The 18,421-nt window shown below is 44.5% G+C and overlaps 1 protein-coding gene across 6 annotated transcripts in view; it reads left to right on the plus strand.

Moving 5' to 3' along the window:
* The window catches only part of PTK2B (protein tyrosine kinase 2 beta), a 147,374-nt gene that overhangs the window by 85,205 nt on the left and 43,748 nt on the right, over positions 1 to 18,421 (plus strand). The gene's annotated exons all lie outside the window — the stretch shown is intronic.

Here is an 18,421-nt window from a genome sequence, read left to right on the forward strand (position 1 = left end):
ATTTCAGTTATCTACATTTATTGAACAATTACTGTGTGGAGCCTAGGCCAATCCCTCTACACACATTATTCCATTAAATCTTCCCAGCATCCCCATGAGTAGATACACTGAGGACATACCTTTCCTCTGCCCAGAACACCCCTTTCTGATGATGGGAGGGAAAGCCAGATTGGTTCTCAGAAGGTTGCTTAGTGGGTAATTTGAACAAAGGAAGCAGGAACTTTCGGGAAAGCTAATCAGGCCTGAGGACATGGGATGAGCCATCTCCAGCTCACAGCCAACCCTTCCCATGTCCTGAAAGCCAGTGTCCCTAAACTCCATGAATGTTTCCTTTGGTTAGTACTGCTGTTCCCTGGCCACGTCATTCTGGCTGCCTTCTGCTACAGCACACGCTGTGCTTCCACACCACCAGAGCAGAGCGTAATTGATTACGTCACTGTCATGGCCAGTTATCACCATTGATTACAGTTTGATTGGCTCTCTCTGTTTCCTGTAACTGATTTGATTAGGGCCTTGTTTGCTCATCTTTCTGATATAGAGGCACAATTCTGTCCTGAGAGTAAGCCCTGGTCATCTTCCTCCAGGAGGATGTTTTCCTCTCTCTTTATCCACTTTGTGAGTCTTCCTTTGGGTATATCACTTTTGCAAAGAGCTGATGCCATCCACTGTGAATTTTACTAGTTTAATTTTCCGAAGTTAACCTGATTTCCAAGTTTAGGGAGGAGCAACTCATTGTTCTTTTGTGCTGAAAAACAGAGAGCAGCTGGTTAGTTCAGATTAGGACATGTTCCATGGAGTCAGCAATGAAAAGGTCCTGAAAAAGAGGTAAGATTTAAAGCAGTGACACTGGGGACGGGAAGAGGCTTTCCAAGAGTGGGGAACAGCATGTCAAAAGGCAGGGAGGCCTCTGAACAGTAAGTAGTTCAGTTTGACTGGAGTATGGATTATATTTAGAAAAGTATCTAAAGTCAAGATCAAAAAGGAAAGTTGACAGCAGAGAATGAAGGGCCTAGAATATCAGGCAGAGAAATTTGGAAATGGACAGGCACTAGGGAACAACACATATTTTTAAGCAGGGGCAAGATGTTCCTGGAGTTGTATGAAATACCCTGCTGGGTGTTTAAGGGATGAAAGTAACACAACAGGCCTCTGGAGAAGGCAATCAGAAGAATGGCTTGAGGCATTATCTGGGGTCAGTGGGGAACAGAGGTGGAGAACAGAAGTGACTGACTTCCAGGAATATGTCCAAGCCTTCTGATTTTTCCTGCTTCCAATGTCTCCTGCAGGCAAAATGCCACCTGCTTATTGCAAATAGCTGAGGGTTTAAAGCCACCTAGACTTCTAGCCAAGTCCTGCTCCATCCTTACTGGTTGTGTGGCCTAGGACTTAATGATTAACTGATCTGGGCTTCAGTCTCCTTACCCGGGATTCATGCTGTAAGGATTGGAGATGGTGGAGGTGAAGCACAAAGCACATAGCAGTGCCCATAACTGGAGGCTATTGATTGTGTGGGTATTAGGTTATTACCCAGCTCAGGAATCTCCAAGGGCCTCTAATTGCCCAGAGAATAAAGTGCAAATTGTCTTCTTTTGGTGTCTATCCAGGTATCTGTCTTACTTTCAAATAAAGAAGTAATATGATCAGATTTGTGTTCCAAAACAGCAACATGGCGTTCTGCAAGATGTTAAGAAGTGTGCCCTCAGGAAGGGAACGTGTGGTCAAAAAGATTGGGAACTGTTTGGTTAAACAATTCTGAACAGATTCTTTTGCAATAAGACTTCTCAGAACCTTAAATAGGCTGATATGCCTGGTAAATCACTAAGAAAGGCCACAGAGGTGATATTTTCTTAAATAAACAATTTCTTATTTGCCTAAAAATCCCTCCTTTTAAACCACTATATCTCTGGACAATCATTTAGGGAACTTTTTCCCCTAAACTCTGACAGCAGAGAAAAAAGGATTGAATTAAAAAAAAAAAAGAAAAAAAAGACTGGCGAATGGGAGATGGGTTAGGAGGCTGTGGTCATACTGCAAAAGGAAAATGATGAGGACCTGGACTAAGGGAATGGTGTTGGGAATAGAGATAAATCAACATAATTGAGTACATCTAAGGAGGCAGAGTCAATAGAATTTGATGATTAACTAGATATAGGGAGGGAAAGAAAGGAAGGAGAGAAGGATGACTCAAGCTTTTGCTTGGGCGACTAAATGGGTGTTGGTACCATTCATTGAGATCCAAACAGAGAAAGGGAGGGCGTTCTGAGATTTCAGCTTTACATGTGTTGTGTTTAAAGTGTTTATGAAACACCCCCATGGAGGAACGTGGGTCTGGAGCTCAGGAGGGAGAAAGAATCTAGAGACAAGATTTGGGTGTCATTATGCAATGGATGCCACACAAATGGGTAGGATCACCCACAAGGAATGAGTAGAATAGAAGAAAAACAGATCCAGCATGAGGTCAGGCATTCGAGACCAGCCTAGCCAACATAGTGAAACCGCATCTCTGCTAAAAATCCAAAAAATTAGCTGGGCGTGGTGGTGTGCACCTGTAATCCCAGCTACTCAGGAGGCTAAGGCAAGACAATCACTTGAACCTGGGAGGTGGAGGTTGCAGTGAGCCAAGATCGCGCCATTGCACTCCAGCCCAGGCGACAGTGTGAGACTCCATCTCAAAAAACAAACAGAGATCCAAGTGGGAAACCTGGGGAAATCGACTTCTAAAAGGCTGATACAGAAAGAGCAGCAAATGAAGGAAAAACAAGAATCAGTCAAGAGAACCAGGAGAAAAAGAGCAAGAGAACCAGGAGAACAGAATCTGAGGAGCCCAAGGCAGAGGGGGCTTTAAGGAAATAGTGGCTGATAGTGTCAGATGCTCAGAAAGGACAGCAGATAAGGTTAGAAATAAGTGCATGGCTTTAGCAGCAGGTGCCAGGAATCATCTTTTTTGGGCAATTTTAGTGGAAAGATGGGGGCAGAACACATTGTGCAATGAATTATAGTGGAGACAGTGAATATAAGTAACATTTAAGAGAGGTTTTGACCAAGAAGGAAAAGAAAGAAGGGAAAGCTAAAGGAACAGTGTTCACTGCGGAGGGAACAGCATGTGTAAAGGTCCTGAAGTGGGAAGGCACATAGCAGGTTTGAGACTAAGAATTGCTTAAGTTTGGCTATTTAAACCATGTTAACCATTTTGGTTTTCATTCCGTCTCTTATGGGAAGCCACTGATATAATTTAAACCTATGAGTGATATGAGATTGTGCTTTTTAAAGATCACTTGGGTTGCATAATGGAAAATGCATTGGAGGAAGGCAGGAATGGATGTGGGGAAATGTTATGTGGCTATTACATTGAATCAAATGAGAGATGACAGTAGCTTAAATTAAGATTATAGCTGTGGAGATAGTGATGGTGATGGTGATGGTGTGTGGTGATGGTGATGGTGACAGTAGTGGTGATGGTAGTGATGATGATGGCAGTAGTGGTGATTGCAGCTAGCACTTTGGAAAGCAATAATATGCATCATCATATTGACTTCTCAAAAGAACCCAATAAAGCACAAACTATTATTATTTCCACTTCATATATAAGGAAACTAAGCACAGAGGATTTAAGCAAATTGCCAGTAAGGGGTGAAGCCTATTTTTAAACCTAGGCAATGCCCTTCCAAAGCCTGCACTCTTAACCACTGTGATCAATGGAGAGAAGTGATTATAATTCACAGAATTGAGGAGATGAAAGGCTTTTGTAATGACAGGAGATTCATGAATGAGGAAGAGGGAGATGTGAAGAATGGCAGCCCTGGTCTGGGTGGTCAGGGTCCCATTCCCTAAGATGAAACACACTGGAGGAGAAATCCACTGGGGAGTGGGGAGTTCACATGCCCAGTTTTGGACCTGTGGAGTACAATTGAGACACATTAACATCTTCACATGGAAATGCTCAGTAGATCCTTGGATACATAATTCTGGAGGAGGGAGCCAGGTTGGTCGTAGACACTTGAGTGAGGTCAATCCAACCATCTGATGGTTGAAGCATGGCTGTGAATGAGATCATTTGGGAAAGGGTTCTGAATTACTCCATCGTCCACTCCACAAATGTTTGTTAGATCCTCCCATGTGCCTGGCGCCATGGTAGCATGGCCTAGGGTATTAGCATATCCCAAAACACAGGTGTACTCCCTGCTTTCATAGGGCTTCCTGGCCAAGAGTGAGACTGACATGGACTCACACTAATGAATGAACCTTCTCAATCTGAAGCATATGCTCCTATAGGAAAACATAGGTCTTGTGAGAACAGGTCACCATCATCATCTCCATGGCTACAACCTCAATTTAAGCTACTGTCATCACTCATTTGATTCACTGTAATAGCCACGTAACATCTCCCCACATCTATTCTTGCCTTTCTCCAATGTATTTTCCGTTATGTATCCCAAGTTATCTCTAAAAAGCACAATCTTATGTCACTCCTAGGTTGTGAGAGCAGGACTGGGTTTACATGCAGAGGAACAGCTTTGCTGTGTAGTGCCTGTTTGGGGATGCAGTGTCCAGCTGGGAGTCCAAGCCCAACTTCCTTGTCTGGGACCCTCTTGGAGCAGCCCTTCTTCTCTCTGCTTCCTGACTTCTTTTTGCAGTCTCCTTTCCTAGCTTAGCTTTATCCTTTGATGGATTTTTCTACTTCCATCTTTGTATCTTCCTTTCCTCATTTTCCCAGTACTCAGAATGCTGCCAGCCCTTTCATATTTGCCAAGCACATGTCCTTCCCCAAGAACACTTCTGAGATCCTGACACCCCCACATAGCAGTGTCTGATCAAATGGAAGCAGTCGCGAATCGCCCTGAACAGTCCACATGGCAACACATTTCCAAAACATAGTTACTCCATGCATATTTGCTGATTTCATGTTTTGGTCTTTATTCTCTACTTTTTTTTCTGCAGATGTAGTAGCTTCATGGTGATTTCTCCATGTTGTAAAAAGCTTTGTGAATAAGCGCTGGCCCCTGTGCCTAGGACCTAAAAGAAATTAGGCAGGTGTTGCAGAGAACAATGAGAAATTGATTTTGCTCTTCTGGATTTTCTATTTCCTTTTTGTTTGATATTCATAGGAAATTGTGTTTGTTTAGGAGCTCTGAATTTCTGGAGCAAGCAGAGGCTCATATCATTATATTTTTCTCTAACGTGCTATTTTGCTTGTCTGGGAAAAGGGGTAAGATGACACTCTGAAAACAACTGGCAGAGCGGCACCCAGACGTGCCCACACAGGGCGGCTCTCTTTGGCTCTCGCTGCTGCTGCTGCTGCTCCTCCTCCTCCTGCTCTTCTTCTGTCTTCTTTGTTCTTCTTTCTTCTCTCTTCTTTCTTCTTTCTTCTCTCCTCTTTCTTTTTTCTTCTTTCTTCTCTCTTCTTTCTTTTTTCTTTTTTCTTCTCTCTTCTTTTTTCTTCTTTCTTCCTTTCCTTTTCTTCCTCCTCCTCCTCTTTCTCCTTCTCCTTCTCTGCCTCCTCTTCCTCCTACTTCTCCTCCTCCTCTCTCTGTCTCTCCTTCCTTTCCCTCTCCTTTCTCTTCTTCTCAAGCCATATGTCATGATTTGTCTCATCCCCAGTTTCCATACATTGTCCAGTGATGACTATCCGCAGTGCCCCTGCCAGTCTCAAATGTATCATGATATGGGTGATAATGACATGATAATGACATGGTCACCTTCGTCTAAGGCCCTGCTCTCTCCTCTCCCTGCCTGGCACACTGACAGGCTGGCTCATGGTGTTTTCTCCCTCCGGCTTCCTCCAGTTGACCCACTCTTTTCATGTGCTCATCTCTGCCTATCACGAGACCATCTTTTCTCACCCAGGAAGGCATTGAGCAGAAGAAGAGGTATTCATCTGGGGTATGGTGTTGTTCAGAGGTGCCAATGGAGCCCTATATCCAAAGCCCTCTCTCTCAGCCAGTTTCTACCAAGCTGGAAACCTGGGTTCAAGATTCATCCTTGTTTTGTCCTGAAGCATCACCCCACTCAGAATTCACATTCACATCCTCAGGAGGGGCAGAGGCTGCAGCCATCCTGTGCCCTCCCCGCCCAGTCTAGATGCATCCCTCCCACCCACAGCAGGGACTCCAGGTTGCAGGGGTGGCCTTGGGCATTGCTTGCCGGGTGCAGGAGGAAGGCTGTCCAGTTCCAAATGCAGCCTGGTCCACACACACCTGTCCTCACCACCACCCGTGTGCATTCAGTGATCATACAATCCCTTCTAGAAATCCCCAGAGGCAGACTGCAGATGTCAGAACCCATTGACTTTCCCCTTCCCTCCTTACACCCATCACACACTCATCCCAGTTAGCTTTGAGTTTAATCTATTGTTACTCAACCAGGCACAGGGTGCACAGGGTGTTATGGACTGGATATTTATGTCCCCTCACCCCCAAATCCATATGCTGATGCCCTAACACCCAGTGTAATGGTATTTGAAGGTAGGGGTATTGAAAGGTAATTGGGCTGAGGTGAGGTCATGAGAGTGGGGGCCCTATAATAGGATTAGTGTCCTTATAAAAGAGGAAGAGGCTAGATTCCTCTCCCTCTCCCCCTCCCTCCCTTCTGCTCTCTCTCTTCCCCTCTCTCTCTCTCTCTCTCTCCTAGCCATGTGAGGACAGAAGGAGAAGGTGTTCTTCTGTAAATGAGGAAGCTCGCACCAGGAACCAAATCTGCTGTACCTTGATCTTAGACTCCCAGCTCTAGAGCTGTTTAGAAATAAATGCTTGTTGTTTAAGGTGCCCAGTCAGGGTGATTTGTTAGAGCAGCTCAAGATGACTGGGACACAGGCCAGCAGTTCCCTGTGCCTGGAAGAGCAGTCTCTGGCACACAGGCCATTGGCTCAGGTTCTCTGTATCTGGAACAATCTCTGTCACCCTCCTTCAAATGCTGCTAGAGTAGAGCCCAAGGTCACAGTGCAAGAGGTAGGGAGGAGGAGGTTACTTGTCCTGGTAAGTTGCCATTTTTGAAAGAAAGGTTACCCTAGAGAGAATAAAATGGAAGCACACAAGGCTAGTCTCCCATGCATGAAAATAGTCCTTGAAAAAGAGGAAAGGGTTCAACCAGGAAACCACAACCCAGTGCCATGGTATTTTAAAAGGTATATTCACAAGGACCTTCTGCACCCCCTCCCTGTTTCCTGTGTGTGCTCTGCAGGCCAGCCCGCCCCCACACAGACACCTACAGAGGCCAGCACAAGGTAGAAACGCAGGTTCCGGGCCTTTGTGAATCTCCACGCCCACATTCATTGCATCCACAAATTGGCAGTCACGTGCCTGGGCTTTTGTTTCTATTTTTAATCTGGTAGTTGCATTGCTGAATGTCCTTGTTAGAGACTTTTATCACCTCAAAATGAATGCTTTCAGGGTGTTAAGTTATGCTCACTTGAATTATTTTGTTCTTCAATCACTTTTTTTAGAATGATCCCTTACATGTGTTGCAAAATCAGAATGTATATAACCAGTGTATCAGTTTTCTATGGGTGCCATTGCAAATTATCACAAGCCTGGTGGCTTACAATAGAAATGATTCTCTCACAGTCTGGAGGCCAGAAGTCCTAAATCAAGGTGTCAGCAGGGACTCAGTTCTCCTGAAGGCTCTAGGGGAGGATCTCTCCTTGCCTGTCCCAGCTTCTGGTGGCTCTAGGCATTCGCAGCTTATGGATACCTCACTCCAACTTCTGCTTCCATCTTCACATGGTCTTCGCTCTCTCTGTGTCTCTTTTCTGTATCTTTTACAAGGATGCTTATCATTGGATTTGGGGCCACTCAGTCCAGAGTGATCTCATCTTGAGATCCTTAACTTAATTACATTTGCAAAGCCACCCATTTTTTTTTCCAAATGAGGTCACATTCACAGATTCTAGGGTTAGGACATGGACATATCTTTTGGGGGCCACCATTCAACCCATTATGACCTTCAATTCAGATCATAGTATCTGTCACTGGTACCTCCACTCAGGCACACACAGACCAGTGTACCCAGATGTACAGCAGTGAGTGGGCCTTTTGTCCACTTAAAAGCTTTAATTATGTCATTTTGGGGTATGTGCAGAAGAAAATAGAGGCTCACCGAATATGTTTGTCAGCTCTTCTCCCCAGGAGCCATTCCACACCTCCTGGAAGTCAGCATCGGGAAATGTGCAGGGGCCCTTTATAGTTGGCACATTGTTATGATTCTCACGATGATTGGGGCTGGGGCTTGGCATTTGGTGGGTAGGCCGTTGCCATGGGTGAACAGTCCCATACAACAAAGAATCCTCCTGCCCCAAGTGCCAGTGGTACCCTGTTGAGATTCACTGATGTGAATTAGGAAGCATTATGGTACCATGAATGCTCTGAACCCAGTCCCCACGTGAAAAATAAAACTTTACCTGTCATGTTGAAGCAACACCTGCCCCTCCTGCTCTGAGGCAGACACTGCATGTCACCCGAAAGAATCGTATAGTAACTGCTTTAAAAGATATTTTAGTAGGGGGCTTTGGGGGGAAAAATCTATGAAAGCCACCTGGTACTCTCCCAACTGATCTTTATTGTTTCTTCATCCCTCCTCAATCTCAGCGTGGCATCAAGAACCCTTCCTACAGTTTATGGGTAAATCAGAATTTTGACAGAATGGTCTCATTTTTAACAGAACATTTTTATTTTTCAGAGACACTTATATTCTGCTCAGTATAGTGAGCAGAAAATAAAGGCCTTTTAAAGAAAAGGCCTTTTGTTACCTTTTCAGCCTTTTTTCTGCCTTCTCAGAGCTCTACTTCCCATCTTCACACACAGCAGAAGGTGCAAGGGAAGAGCCTGCTATCCAGGCCCTGGGAACATAAAACCCTTCATGATTCTCTTGCTCCAAGCAGAAGGAAGTCGTTTTTCTTTGCATTGCTCATCCCGGTCACTGGCATGGCCGGATCAGCTGTGGTCATGACCTGATCATCTTATGAGGCTCCTTGATTGCACTTCACCCACCTGCTGCTGGTGCTGGCTCCAGCTCACAAACGGCCTCAGATCCCTTTCTTCAGGGATTGCTTCCTTCAACTGCCTGTACCGCTCTATAGGGCTCAGCCTTTGGAAGCCTTTAGAGCCACTACTGGACAGTTGCTCCCAGGAGGTGGGTCTCCCCAGGTGCCAGTTCCCACCCAGTCAGGGGAGTTAGAGGCACCTCTGGCCCAAGGACCCCGGACTCCATTTCCGGCTCACATCTTCATGTCTTAATTCTAGACTTCTTGGGTTAATCAACTCCTCAGGTTGACTTGACCCTTGAGCCATGTTCATCCTTCCCGCTTGCCCGTCACAATGCTAGCTACCGTTTTTTGAGCACCTGCTCTGCACCTACCATTGTGCTAAGCTCTTATGTGTCTGTAACCCACATAAAGCCAGCCAGTTGTTCTGACCTTGAAGCCAGTCTCAGTATAGCATCACATTCCAACATATATTAGTCTGCCATCTAAAAATAACTGGAAATCCATTTAAATCTTTACTGTAATCTCTTTGAGGGAGAGAACTGTTGGGGCTCAGAAAACAATACCCCCAAATGAAGGCCTCAGCAGCAGCCTCAGAAGCAAAAGTTTTTCTCTGACTTTCTCCTGCCCCCTGTCTCTCAGCCCCACTCTCCCCCAAGGCACCGTAGAAACTAGGATTGTCTTCCCCAAGGTGGGTCATAGAAACCAGAACCTCTTTTCCTCCACAGAAATCCAGCCATAAAACCTAAAAATATTCCATGTAAAAACAGGCCATAAAGAAATTATCTGACCTACATTGTTTGACTATAGGTCATAAGGCCTTGATTCCAGAGAGGGCCTGCCCTGCACCCAGCAGGAAGGAACACTGCTCAGAGAGGCCAAGAAGAATCTAGACAGACAGGACTGTCTGGGTTTCCCCACTCAGCCTGTTAACATTAGATCAGACCCTTCTCCTCTAATCATATTTCTACATGACTGTCCATTGTTTGCTAAACCTAAGCATAAAAATGGACAATTTCTTCTCTATTTTTGGGTCTTTATTCTGAAGGTACCTGTGTATGCATATTAAGTAAATTTGTATGCCTTTTCTCCTTTAATCAATCTGCCTCATTTCAGTGATTTTTTCAGTGAACCTTTAGGAAGCCAAAAGCCTTGGTCCCCACAGGGGATATCACTGGGGGATCGCTGTCCAGATAGGTAGTAAAATTTATTAAAATTCTCATAACCATATACCAATTAAAAATAAAACAACTGTCTGTGTCTGTCTAACCCGAGGTCAGACATGGAGCATTGTTTTAGCTCTAACTGGTCAATGTCTGTATTAGTCTCCTAGGTCTGCTGTAACAAAGCACCACAAATAGAGTGATGTGAAACAACAGAAAGGTATTGTCTCATAGTTCTGGAGGCTAGAAATTCAAGATCAAGGTGTCAGCAGACCGTGCTCCCTCTGAAGTCCATAGGGGAACCCGTCCTTGCCTCTCCCTGGCTGGTGATTTGCCAATGGTCTTTGACACTCCTTGGCCTGCAGCTGCATCACTCAAATCTTGCACCATCTCCCTGTGTGCATGTCTCTCTCTGCATTCACACTTCCCCCTTTTTTAAGGACGCCAGTCATTTTAGATGACAGCCCACCCGAATGACCTCATTTTAACTCGATTAGTCTGTAAACACCCTATAAAGTCCCGCGCTAAGGCACTAGAGGTTAAGACTTCAACCTATCTTTTTGGGGAACCACAATTCAACCCATAATGGTATTTTACTAGATAGATGTGTAAAGTTTTTTGGAATCCAGGGGAAGAAACAAAAACCTTATCACAGGGAGTCAGGGAAGGCTTCCCAGGGACCCTCATAGTGCTCACTGGGCCTTAAAGCATAACTGAGAGTTCACCAGGAGGAAAGGACAAGGGGGAGAGGGGAGCAAGGGGTCCCCCAGGCAGGAAGAATTACATGTGTTCGGCACAGAGGAAAGCAAGAGCATGCTGTGTTGGGGGAAGAAAGAGCAACCTTGGAGACCAGGCACAGAGCATATTGTGGGTACAGAAGGGATGGGACTGGAAAGAACATGTGGGAAGAAACCCCAAAGGGAGGTTTACGCCTTGTGTTCATTAGTTTGGGTCTTATCTGATTGTATAGAAAAGGAGCAACCAATGAGGGATTTTCCACCAAAATCACCTGCGTTGATTTTGTCCCCAACTTCAGAGTGACACCTTCTTAAATAAAATTTAAGCAAGACTTATTTTTATTTTTGAGACAGTTTTGCTCTTGTGGCCCAGGCTGAAGTGCAATGGTGCGATCTCGGCTCATTGCAACCTCTGCCTCCTGGGTTCAAGTGATTGTCCTTCCTCAGCCTCCCAAGTAGCTGGGATTATAGGCATGCACCACCATGCCAGGCTAATTTTTGTATTTTTAGTAGAGGCAGGGTTTCACCACGTTGGCCAGGCTAGTCTCGACCTCCTGACCTCAGGTGATCCTCCTGCCTCGGCCTCCCAAAGGGCTGGGATTACAAGTGTGAGCCACCATGCCTGGCCTAAGACTTTTTTTTCAACAAAAGCTTAAGTGTAGTTTATTTATTAAAATGTTAAGTATAGTCATCTTACTAAAACAAACAAACAAAAAAGGATACTTCGAAAAGAGTAAGTAGGGTGAATTGAATTAAGCCTGGGAAGCAGTTTGCAGGCCACTGTCCCAGGTGGGGTTCCTGGGAAGCAGACCTGGGTGGGAGGCTTGCATTGGAGGAAGCATGTTGATGGGAGCTCCCAAGGCACACAGCTAGTGGGAGGGAAGAAAGCAGGATGGGGCAGAGCAAAAAGTTGGGCTGCGATGCAGCCACAGCAAAGGCCTCAGCCCATTCCACTGGAGCCTTAGAGCCCAGAAGAGCTGTCCCAAATCAGGATGAAAGGACATAGGTATTATGACCTTGTGTTGACCAGTCACTGGATATGGATGGCCCCTAGGAAGGGTGTGACCTTAGGCAAGGGCCACTCTTTGAGTGAGAGCAATCCTGGTGGAGGACAGTGGGGGACTCAGCTATCATGTTCTTTCCAAAAACCCAGCCACTAACATCAAACATGTTTAATAAGCTTATTAAGAAAAAAGCTAAAAAGATTAGGTATTTTATTAGAAATAGGTGAGCATGAGAACATAGTGAGACAATAGAGATCACTGAAGAAAGTTATAAATGGATGAGCACTGACAAAAGAGAAGGAAAGTAAGCTGAGTAATTAATTCATTCAACCACCTTTTCCTTTTTGGAAGTAGATTATCCAGGGCACAGAGACAAGCCATCCCGTCCTGTTGCTTCTTTGTTTCTGACCTATAGGAAGAAAGGCCAGAGAATAGGGAGAGAGGCAAAGGTAGTTTGAAGTCTTTACGCTATTTGATAAAGCAACTAAATCAGTGTTAGCCAAGCAGGAGGAAAAGCTATAGACATTTTAATGTTTGCAAGAAAGCATTCAAAGGCTCTTAATAACCAGGCTGTGAGCCATGGGCAGTCGGAGAGCCTGGAAGCCCTCCTATGGGAAGAAGCAAAGGTCTTCCTGTAGCAAAAAGGAGTCCTGGGCTTACCTAAATAGCAACTGATAAAATTAAGACAGTTTTTAAAAATCATGTCACATATGGCAATCTAGTGAGTAGATAATCATTATATACTGTCATTTTTAAAAAGTGATTTATTAATAGAGAAAGAAATATTGACTCAGTGGTAGCGGTCAAGGAGCTCTGGGTGGAGTGCTGATCTTGCTGCCCCCACTGTTTTCTTTTTTTTTTTTTTTTTTTTTGAGACGGAGTCTTGCTCTGTCGCCCAGGCTGGAGTGCAGTGGCGCAATCTCGGCTCACTGCTAGCTCCGCCTCCCGGGTTCACGCCATTCTCCTGCCTCAGCCTCTCCGAGTAGCTGGGACTACAGGCGCCCGCCACCACGCCCGGCTAATTTTTTGTATTTTTAGTAGAGACGGGGTTTCACTGTGGTCTCAATCTCCTGACCTCGTGATCCGCCCGCCTCGGCCTCCCAAAGTGCTGGGATTACAAGCGTGAGCCACCGCGCCCGGCCCTGTTTTCTTGAGAAGCTGTTTATGTATGAGAATGATAGAGAAGAGGATTCAGGCTGAGGAAGGCAGGGCTCATGCAAGAGCCAATGCAGGTGAGAGCATGTCAAATCTCAGCACTTACCTTTCTGTTACCCCAGTCTGGCCACCCCCCTGAATTCACACCATACCTTTCCACCTACCTATGAAATGTAAGAAGCTCTTTGAGGCAAGGGCCTATGTGTGTGCACGAGAGCCCCTAGCTCTGTTTTGCATAGTGAGTATGTCATAGACAGTTGCTGATGGTTTGAATGAAGAAGCCATTCTGCAGCTTAACATGATGAGGCTGCAGGGCTGCAGAGAGGGGACTGTGGCTCAGGGAGCTTGTCATCCTATTGGAAGTACATGTCAAAGTTGGGTTCTCACCCTCGTTTGTATGACTCCAAAGTTAGAGCTCTATCTGTGTCACTCATGGTCAAAAACCTTGTTTCCCTCACCTTCTGTGTGCCTAAAGGATTGGCACAGTTTGCAAGGCAGTCCTGCCACAATGCACTTCTAGAGTTAGCTCAGACTTCACAGGCTGAGGGTGCATCCTCCAAAAGACTCCCTCCCCTCACACCCCAATTGCAAGCTCCAGGATTCCCAGGCCATTCACACTTCTGACCAACTGGCTACAAGTTTGGGGGTTTCCTCTATCCCAGCAGGTTCAACAGTTTCCTAAAACAACTCACAGAATGCAGAAAAGTGTGATTCTTACAGTTTTATCATATAAATGAGAGCCAGCCAAATGAAGAAACATACAAGACAGGTCTGAGGGACCCCAAACAGGAAGATTTCATATCCTCAGAAGGCTTTGCCCTCCAGACACACCAACAAGATGTGCATCACCAACCAGGAACTTCACCTGAGCTTTGGTGTCCAGGAATTTATTAGGCCTTATTATACAGGCATGGTTGATTGATTGGTTGGTTGATAGAATCATTGGCCACATAACTGGACTCAATCTCCAGCTCCCCTTCCCTCCCTGGAGGTCAGGCTGATACCATGTGGCTCAAAGCTTCAACTCTCTGATTACCCAGTTGGTCTTTCCAGCATTGCAGCCCCCATCCTGAGGCTAGCAGATACCCACCATGAATCACCTCATTAATGTAGATTCAGATGTGGTCTGAGGAACTCACAGTGAAGGACAAAGGCGATCCTAACTCTTGGGAAATTCCAAGGGTTTAAACACCCCCTCTGCAGAACCAAGGACAAAAACTCATCAAATTCTTTATGATACATCATCAGTAACCAGCAGTGGTGACATTGGTGGCTCCCCCAAGAACTTCAGGTTTGCCCCCCAGGAAAGAATGCACCACTGGTAAGAATCTGCCCAGCACCAGACCTCCCAAATAGTGCATCTCATACTTAGAAAGCTCCCAAGGTCTTCCTTACCTGAAGCTGAAATCTATCTTCCTATGAAGATATGTTAGGTGAAGAGTCTCTTAATGAATTTCAACCCCAAGGACCTCAAGTTAAACTTTCCTCCACCTTATCTACAACAGAAATTGGTTGCTTCTTAGAAGGAAATCTGAAAAAAAAATTTTGTGCGAGCAGAGTCCTGGAGAGTTTCACCAACTAGAATCATTAGCTGGATTTAGTCTGACCCCTCTCAGAGACTGTGGGTGGGGGAGAAGCTGCAGGGCCATGTCTGGCCTGATACAAATCTTATTCAACCCCTTGATATGGTGCCTTTACTTCTCATGTGGCTGGGAATCTCCCTCCCCAGAGTCTCTTCTTTTTATTTTGAAATTACTTCATACTTTTTAAAAGGTTGGAAAACAGAAAACAAAAAACAGGGCTAAGGACTCCCATATAGCTTTCTCCCAGATCCTCAATGGTTTAAATTTATCATTTTCTGTATTACCAGCTCAGTGTCTTCATAAGCAGACATACATGCATACACATACACAAATATGCCCATTATCATTATTCTTTTTTCTGAACTATTTGAGAGCAAGTTGCAGCATTGCTGCCCCATCACCAGAATGCTCCAGGGTTTATCTCCCCAAACAGGGACATTCTCCTACAGAAGATGTGCTGCATACATCTAAATCAGGAAGTCAGCGTTGCTATAACACTCGCTTCCACACCATAGACGCCATCCAGATTTTACCAACTGTCCCAGCAGTGTCTGTTTTTCCTGTCTGATCCAGGAGCACACATTGCACTTAGCTGTCATATCCCTTTAGTCTCCTCCAATCTGGGAGAGTTCCTAAATCCAAAAAAGTACAGGCCTTTTGTTCTATAGGTCCCTGAGGAGGCTCCTCATCCTGGGTCTCATCACTAGATCAGGCCACAGACTCGTGGAAGGAAGATCTCAGCAACCTTGCTTCTCTCTTCTTGGTGCATCGAGGCAGGAAGCCTGCTGTGCTTACCCGTTCCACCACTGGGGATGTAAACCATGATGATCGGTTGTTTGTGTCTGCCAGGTTTTTTTGTGCATTTGATTAGTACATTCTGAGGCTGAATGCACTGAGATCATGTCAATATCCTATTCATCATCAAACCTCCACCCTCCAGCTTCATCACCCATTGACGAATCCTGCCTGAATCAACCAACACTGAGTTTGTTGCCAAATGGTGACTTTCTATTTCCATCCTTTCCTCTACATTTATTTCTTGGCATTCTATACAAGGAAGAGTATTTTCTTCTTCCCCAATTATTTATCTGTCTTAGATTCTATTTTATTTGGCAGGATGTAACTCATTCCTATGATATATTTTAATACTTAAGTTATCTTAGATGTGGCCCATGTGAGTTCCTTCAGGCTAATCCTGATTTGTTGTTATGGGTCCCCAATGTTCTCTAAACACTTTGTTTTTATATGGCACAAAATAACATTCCAGGCACACCTTGTACTTTTCCCCCTAGCCCTGAAATCAGCCATTTCTGCAAGGAACTTTGGATTCTTTAAGTGGAGAAGGATATTTGAAAACTGCAACTTGGTGCTGGGGTGTGCAATCACTATGGGCTGTCACTGCTTCTTCTTCTTCTTCTTCTTTTTTTTTTTTTGAGACAGTCTTACTCTGTCACCCAGGCTGGAGTTCAATGGCATGATCTCTGCTCACTGCAAGCTCCGCCTCCTGGGTTCACGCCATTCTCCTGCCTCAGCCTCCCAAGTAGCTGGGACTACAGGCATCCGCCACCACACCTGGCTAATTTTTTTGTATTTTTTAGTAGAGACGGGGTTTCACCGTGTTAGCCAGGATGATCTTGATCTCCTGACCTCATGATCCGCCTGCCTCAGCCTCCCAAAGTGTTGGGATTACAGGCGTGAGCCACCGCACCCGGCCGGGCTGTCACTGCTTGTAAGTCCTTTCCATAAATGAAGCTCAGTTTCTCTCTCTCTCTCTCTCTCTCTCTCTGTGTGTGTGTGTGTGTGTGTGTGTGTGTGTGTGTATCTCTTTCTATCTATAAAACCATGAGTCACACCTGTACTTCCAATTCCAATCCCACCTCCAAAGATTTCAAAAATGATGAGATAGGTTGGCTAGACTCTCTAGGCTCCCCATCTCCATAAGGGTTTCCCATTATCCTCAATACATTTACTTCTTTGCTCACTCCCCCTGTTTGGTTACTTCTTTGCTCACTCCTCCTGTTTGGTTACAACCTCCTAATCACTCCAACCATGTCTCTTGGCCCAACTCCTTTGACCCCTGACCCTGCCATCACCTCCAAAGGAAGGAAAAAGAGAAGAAGATAGAAAGGTAGAGAAAGAGAAAAATAGAATGAATTTTGCTTTGTTTTCCCAGTCTGGTTTACAGAGCACTAGTCTGTGTAGGAGATTGCTGTGTCAAAATAAGGCTAATATTCTGTTGTTTGGGGGCTATTTTTGTTTGTTTGTTTTTTAGTATTTACCTTGGGCCAAGCACCGTTCTATGGAGTTTTATCTAATTTAATCCTCATAAAAGCATTCCAAGTTGGTACTATTATTTTGTCCATATTCTAGATGAGAAAACCAAATCCAGAGAACTTTAGTGTGTACCCAAGCATATCCAGCTGGGTGGTGGTGGTGGGTAGATGGGGCACTGCTGCAGCCTGGCACCAGGGCTTGTGCTCCTGGCTATTGCTAGTCTGCATTTCAGTTATCCATGACTTAAAAGGTGCTCTCTGCTCCCCAACCCTCTCCCATTTGCAGAGAACACAGATTTGTTAATAAAATAGCACAAATATTTCAAAAATGATGGGATAGCTTGGCTAGACTAATCTTTCTCCAGATAACAATGATGAAATCTGGACAAAATATAAAAAGGGAACTCTCTGCAAGCACTGGTGAGTGCCAATAGCAAGCACAAACTAAAAGGAAACCTGCTCTTGAGAGCTAAACTGTGATGAATGAGATCTGCAAGTTTGTGGCTTTTTGCCTGAGAGAACTTTCCAGTCTGGAAGAGGGCTCCAGGGGCAAAAATCTGCAGCCTTACTAGCTTAAAGTGTCAGAGGATACAATATGGGACTGGCAGAGCAGCAAGAAGATTAGCAGAAAATCATGGACAGAGTAAGCCCCAAAATAAAACATTAATTTTTAAAAATAATTTATAGAAGCAAATTTCTAAAATTTATAAATTTGAAATTTATGAACTACTTAGAAATAAATTTAACAAAAGACCTGCACAATATATATGTTGAAAATGATAAAACATTACTAAAAGAAAATAAAGAAGACCTAAATAAATAGAGAGATATACCATGTTCATGTGTTACAGGCATCAATGCTGTTAAGATGCCAGTTCTGGCCAGGTGCAGTGGTTCATGCCTATAATCCCAACACTTTGCAAAGCCAAGGTGGGAGGATCACTTGAGGCCCAAGAGTTCAAGTCCAGCCTGTTCAACATAGCATGAGCCAAACTCTATAAAAATTTAAACATTAAAAAAAATGCCAGTTCTCTCCCATTAAGCTATAGATTTAACACAGTCCCACTCATAATGCAGCAGACTTTTTAAGAAGAAAGTGGCCAGCTGATTCTAACATTTATGTGGACATGCAAAGACCTAGCCCAATAATCTGGGGGATGGGGAACAGCAGAAGACTTAACCCTATTTGACTTCAAGATCTCATGTAAAGCTACAGTAATGCAGACAGTGTGGTTGACATTGGTACAGTATAGACAAAGATCAATAGAAAAGAAATGAGAGTTCAGAAATAAAGCTAGATGGCCAAATGATTTTTGACAAAGAAAAGCAATTCATTTGGGAAGGGAAAGTCAACAACCAATGCTGAACAACCATAGATCTATATTTTTGAAAATGAATACCATATACAAAAATTAATTTACAATAGATCACAAAACTAAAAATTAAAACTATGAAGCTTATAAAAGAAAACATAGAATATCTTCATGACCTGGAGGCAGGCAAAGATTTCTTAGGATACAGAAAACGCTAAC

Source organism: Hylobates moloch, unplaced genomic scaffold (genome assembly GCF_009828535.3).
Source record: "Hylobates moloch isolate HMO894 unplaced genomic scaffold, HMol_V3 SCAFFOLD_22, whole genome shotgun sequence".
Taxonomy (NCBI): Eukaryota; Metazoa; Chordata; class Mammalia; order Primates; family Hylobatidae; genus Hylobates; species Hylobates moloch.